This window comes from Arachis duranensis, chromosome 7 (genome assembly GCF_000817695.3).
Source record: "Arachis duranensis cultivar V14167 chromosome 7, aradu.V14167.gnm2.J7QH, whole genome shotgun sequence".
In the NCBI taxonomy this organism is placed as follows: domain Eukaryota; kingdom Viridiplantae; phylum Streptophyta; class Magnoliopsida; order Fabales; family Fabaceae; genus Arachis; species Arachis duranensis.
The window spans coordinates 67732418-67739016 of NC_029778.3; the positions used below are offsets into that span (position 1 = coordinate 67732418).

General features: G+C 38.3%; 1 non-coding gene across 1 annotated transcript; it reads left to right on the forward strand.

Moving 5' to 3' along the window:
• The first annotated feature begins 454 nt into the window (after positions 1 to 454).
• Positions 455 to 562, forward strand: LOC127740725 (small nucleolar RNA R71). The gene has a single exon (XR_008001584.1). It is a non-coding gene; the product is annotated as a small nucleolar RNA R71 (small nucleolar RNA).
• The last annotated feature ends 6037 nt before the right edge of the window (positions 563 to 6599 follow it).

Here is a 6599-nt window from a genome sequence, read left to right on the forward strand (position 1 = left end):
GTCCTTCCATAAAAAATTCGGATGATTTCTCCATGAAGGGTTATAGGTGTTGCCAAAGGCTTCACCCATGTAATTTACCTCTCCTATTGCAGGGTTCTCAGGATCATAAGCTTCTTCTTCAAAAGATGCCTCTTTAGTACTGTTGGATGCATTTTGCCATCCATTCAAACTCTGAGAAATCATATTGACTTGCTGAGTCAACATTTTGTTCTGAGCCAATATGGCATTCAGAGTATCAATTTCAAGAACTCCCCTTTTCTGAGGCGTCCCATTACTCACAGGATTTCTCTTAGAGGTGTACATGAATTGGTTATTTGCAACCATGTCAATGAGTTCTTGAGCTTCTGCAGGCATTTTTTTTTATGTGAATGGATCCACCTACAGAATGGTCCAATGACATCTTAGAGAACTCAGATAAACCATCATATAATATATCCAAAATGGTCCACTCTGAAAGCATGTCAGAAGGACACTTTTTGGTCAACTGCTTGTATCTTTCCCAAGCTTCATAGAAGGATTCACCATCTTTTTGCTTGAAGGTCTGAACATCCACTCTAAGCTTGCTCAGCTTTTGAGGAGGAAAGAATTTGGCCAAAAAGGCTGCGACCAGTTTATCCCAAGAGTCCAGGCTATCTTTAGGTTGTGAGTCCAACCAAGTTCTAGCTCTGTCTCTTACAGCAAAGGGGAAAAGCATGAGCCTGTAGACTTCAAGATCTATTCTATTAGTCTTAACAGTATCACAGATCTGCAAGAATTCAGTTAAAAACTGATAGGGATCTTCTGATGGAAGTCCATAAAACTTGCAGTTCTGTTGCATTAGAGCAACTAGTTGAGGCTTCAGCTCAAAATTGTTTGCTCCAATGGCAGGGATTGAGATGCTTCTTCCATAAAAGTTGGAAGTAGGTGTAGTATAATAACCAAGCATCCTCCTTGCACCTCCACCATTATTATTGGGTTCAGCCAGGTCTTCTTTTCTGAGATTCTCTGTAAGGTTTTCTCTGAATTATTGTGCTTTAGCTTCTCTTAGCTTCTTCTTCAGGGTCCTTTCAGGTTCAGGATCTGCTTCGACAAGAATGTCCTTGTCCTTGCTCCTGCTTATATGAAAAAGAAAAGAACAGAAAAGGAAGAGGAATCCTCTATGTCACAGTATAGAGATTCTTTTATGTGAGTAGAAGAAGAAAAGAATAGAAGAAGAATGAGAAAAATTCGAACATAGAGGAGAAGAGAGGGTTCGAATTTTTAGATGAAGAGAAGAGATAGTAAATGAATAAATAAATAGAAAGAGATGATAGAGAAGAGTTTTCGAAAATTAAGAGATGAAATAAAATTAAAATTAAAATTTGAAGCAATTAGTTAATTAAAAGAATTTTGAAAAAGAGGGAGGTGGTTTTGAAAAAGATAAGAAACAAACAAAAAGTCAATTAGTTAGTTGAAAAAGATTTGAAAATCAATTTTGAAAAGATAAGGAGTTAGAAAAGATTTTTGAAATTGATTTTGAAAAAAAAAATATATGATTGATATGATTGAGATTTGTTTTGAAAAAGATTTGAAAAGGAAATTAAAAAGATTTAATTTTAAAAATTAAAATTGATTACTTGACTAACAAGAAACTAAAAGATATGATTCTAGAATTTAAAGATTGAACCTTTCTTAACAAGAAAGTAACAAACTTCAAATTTTTGAATCAATCACATTAATTGTTAGTAAAGTTTTCGAAAATTATGAAATAAAATTAAGAAAAAGATTTTGAAAATCAATTTTTAAAATTTTCGAAAAATAATAAGAAAAATGAAAAAAATTTTATTTTTGAAAAAGATTTTGAAAAGATAGGATTTTTAAAATTGAAATCTTGACTTGACTAACAAGAAACAACTTATTCTAAAATTTTTTGACTAAGTCAACCCAAAGATTTCGAAATTTATGAGAGAAATAAGGGATAGATATTTTTTTATTTTTGAATTTAATGTGGAAAGAGAAAAACAACAAAATAACTCAAGACATAAAAATTATGAATCAAAACAACTAATGCATGCAAGAACACTATAAATGTCAAGATGAACACCAAGAACACTTTGAAGATCAAGATGAACATCAAGAAAAGAAAAACATGCAAGACACCAAACTTAGAAATTTTTCATGCTTAGACTCTAAGAAATCAAAAATGCATATGAAAAACAACAAAAGACACAAAACAAGAAAATATAAAGATCAAACAAGAAGACTTACCAAGAACAACTTGAAGATCTTGAAGAACACCATGCATGAGTTTTCGAAAAAAATGCATAAATTTTAAAAACATACAATTGACACCAAACTTAAAAATTGACTCTAGACTCAAAGAAGAAACACAAAATATTTTTGGTTTTTATAATTTTATTAATTTTTTTGGTTTTTTCGAAAATAATTTCTTAAAAAAACGAAAACAAAGAAATTTTTTTTGAAAAATTTTTGAAAAATTTTGGAAAACAAAATAAAAAGAAAATTACCTAATCTGAGCAACAAGATGAACCGTCAGTTGTCCAAACTCAAACAATCCCTGGCAACGGCACCAAAAACTTGGTGCACGAAATTGTGATCATCAACAATGACGCCAAAGACTTGGGGCTCTCAAACGTGAATCACACTTTGTCACAACTTCGCACAACTAACCAGCAAGTGCACTGGGTCGTCCAAGTAATACCTTACGTGAGTAAGGGTCGATCCCACGGAGATTGTTGGTATGAAGCAAGCTATGGTCATGTTGTAAATCTCAGTTAGGCAGATTCAAATGGTTATAATGGTTTTCGAATATAAATATAAATAAAGCATAAAATAGAGATAGAGATACTTATGTAATTCATTGGTGGGAATTTCAGATAAGCGCATGAAGATACTGTGTTCCTTCTGAATCTCTGCTTTCCTACTGCTTTCATCCAATCATTCTTACTCCTTTCCATGGCAAGCAGTATGTTCGGGTTTCACCGGCGTCAATGGCTACCTCTCGTCCTCTCAGTGAAAATGGTCCAAATGCTCTATCATAGCACGGCTAATCATCTGTCGGTTCTCGATCATGTCGGAATAGAATCCATTGATCCTTTTGCGTCTGTCACTATGCCCAACACTTGCGAGTTTGAAGCTCATCACAGTCATCCCATCTCAGATCCTACTCAGAATACCACAGACAAAGTTTAGACTTTCCAGATCTTTGGAATTGCCGCCAATAATTCTAGCTTATACCATGAAGACTCGGTTGTCAGGTGAGGCAACCATGCGTCGTGGACCAGGAATCCAAGAGATTCACACTCTAGCTCTCGCTTGTAGAAAGGAAGTGGTTGTCAATTACGCGTTCATAAGGACGGATGATGATGAGTGTCACGGATCATCACATCCATCAGGTTGAAGTACGAGTGATATCTTAGAACAAGAATAAGCTTGAATTGAATAGAAGAACAATAGTAATTGCATTAATACTCAAGGTACAGCAGAGCTCCACACCTTAATCTATGGTGTGTAGAAACTCCACTGTTGAAAATACATAAGTGATAATGGTTCAGGCATAGCCGAATGGCCAGCCCGCAAATGTGATCAAAGGATCAATCAAAAGACTAATTCAAAGATTAATTCCCCGATGAAAATACAATAGTAAAAAGTCCTATTTATACTAGACTAGTTACTAGGGTTTACAAAAATAAGTCTTAGTGCAGAAATCCACTTCCGGGTCCCACTTTGGTGTGTGCTTGGGCTGAGCTTGAGCTTTAGACGTGCAGAGGCTTCTCTTGGGGTTAAACGCCAAGTTATAATGTGTTTTTGGCGTTTTAACTCTGGTTTGTGACGTGTTTCTGGCGTTTTACTCCAGAATGCAGCATGGAACTGGCATTGAACGCCAGTTTGCGTCATCTAAACTCAAATAAAGTATGAACTATTATATATTGCTGGAAAGCCCTGGATGTCTACTTTCCAACGCAATTGAGAGCGCGCCATTTGGAGTTTTGTAGCTCCAGAAAACTATTTCGAGTACAGGGAGGTCAGAATCCAACAGCATTTGTAGTCCTTTTTCAGCCTCCTATTAGATTTTTGCTCAGGTCCCTCAATTTCAGGCAGAGAGTACCTGAAATCACAGAAAAACACACAAACTCATAGTAAAGTCCAAAAATGTGAATTTTGCATAAAAACTAATAAAAACATCCCTAAAAGTAGCTAGATCCTACTAAAAACTACCTAAAAATAATGCCAAAAAGCGTATAAATTATCTGCTCATCGTGTGTGGATCACGCATGCGTGTGGATCACGCGTGCGCGTGGGTCACGCTTGTGCATCATTTGGAAGTTTTTCTTGTCATGCGTACGCGTCAGTCACGCGAACGCGTTGCTTGTGCTTTGCGCTAGGTATGCGTTCGCGTCATCCATGCATACGCGTCGCTTGGGTTCTGCGCAAGTCACGCGTCGCGTCGTCCATGTGTGCGCATCATTGCCATTTCTGTCAAAACTTCATTTTCATGCGTTCCTTCCACTTTTGTATGTTTCCTTCATATTCTCTAAGCCATTCCTGCCTTATAAAGCCTGAAAATACTCAACACACGGATCACGGCATTGAATGGTAAAAAAGGATAATTAAAATTAATAATTTTATGGTCTTGGAAACATATTTTCACATATATTAAAGAGTAAAGAAGGAATTGTAAAACCATGCAGTTTATATGAATAAGTGAGCAAAGACTTGATAGAAACCACTCAATTGAGCATAATATAAATCATAAAATAGTGGTTTATCAGGCTGGCAGTAATCAGGAAGCTTCTTCTGAAGTAGACACTTATGATCCTGATCAACCCACCATGGAGGAGGTGAATTACATGAGAGAACCCTATGGAAACACCTGCAATCCTTCATGGAGGAATCATCCTAACCTTTCATGGAAGGATCAACAGAAATCTTAGCAAAGTTTCAATAATAATCAAAGTGGAAGGAACCAGAATAGGCTCAACAAGAGACCACTATTCCTATCTTCTCAGGAACATATGAAAACCCTTAAGCAGAACCTTTTTGACTTAATCACTCTGGTTTTCAGCCTCTCAGAGACCACTCATAGTTTCATAACTGAAATAAGGTCCTCCATTAGAAATTTAGAGGTACTGGTCAACTAAGAAAAAGGATCCCTGAGACTCCTCCTAACACTCTTCCAGGTAACACTAAGGTGAACCCAAGAGAAGAGTGCAAGGCCATCACCACAGAGGTTGAGGTCAAATCTAGAGAGAATGGTAAGGCATTGAAAGCCAGTGAGGAAGATCTCACTGGGTGTTCAACGCCCATCGTTGCAGCAAGCCTGGAGTTGAACGCATTCAACGCCCATCCTGGCAGCAGAGCTGGCATTCAGGGAACACTGGCTGGGCATTCAACACCTAAACAAGTAGGAATTCTGGCGCTGAACGCCAATAAAGAAGCCCTCACTGGGCGTTCAATGCCCAACCAGACAAGGAAGCTGGCATTGAATGCCAGCCAGGATAACCATGCTGGGCGTTCAACACTAAAAATGGTAAGGGAACTGGCGTTTAACGCCAGTAAGGGTATACAGCATGGGCGTTCAATGTCCAAAGAGCCATCAGAGCTACTGTTGAACGCCAGTAAGGGTACACCCTTTGAGTGTTCACTACCCACTCAAGAAATCCCTATCCAAGAACTAAAGGAAGCCAAGGCTCATAGAGAAACCATAGAGGTTCCTTTGCATGCACTTTTGCAGTGCATGAGTTCTGATGAACACTCATCCTCTGATGAGGATGAAGGCACTAGGAAAGAGCAAGTTGCTTGGTACCTAGGAGCTCTTACAAAGCTGTTCAGCAGAAGCTACCTCAAAAGCTTTCAGATCCTGGATGCTTCCTGATTACTTGCACCATAGGCACCATGACCTTTGAGAAGGCTCTGTGTTACCTAGTATCAAGCATAAATCTCATGGCACTCTCTGTAATGGAGAAGCTAGGAGGTAAAAGCTGCAAATATCTCACTTGAGATGGCAGACAAGTCAATAAAGAAGCTATATGGCCTAGTAGAGGATGTCTTGGTAAAGGTTGAAGACCACTACGTCCCTGCAAACTTTACAATCTTGGATACCGGGGAAGATGAGGATGAATCCATCATGCTTGGAAGACCTTTCCTAGCAACTACCAATGCTATCATTGATGTAGCTAAGGGAGAATTGATTCTACAACTAAGGTAGAATCACATCTTGTTCAAGATGCCTCATCCCGTCTCTCCCTCTGAGATAACTGTGCAACACCTAGTTTTCGACCATCTCTTTCTGTGTAAAGCATTACAGAGCCTCCAAAAATCAATTCTAAGTTTGGTGTTGGACAGCCCTCAACAAGCTCTAAGAACAAAGGTACTAGGAAGAAAGTACCTAAAGGCTGGAGGGACAAGAAAGTCCCAACTGAAAGCCTCTCACCGGGCATGAAAGTTGTTTTCACCAAGAAACCAGTCATACCACATACAGTGAGTCGTGTCCTGTCTCTAGAGCATGTGGAGCTCATTCATGAGAGGACAGGAAGAAAGTTCACTGTAAGGGGCGAAAGTCTGAGCCTATACTCACCTCCATAAGGAGCTAATCGTCAAGCTAATGACGTTAAAGAAGC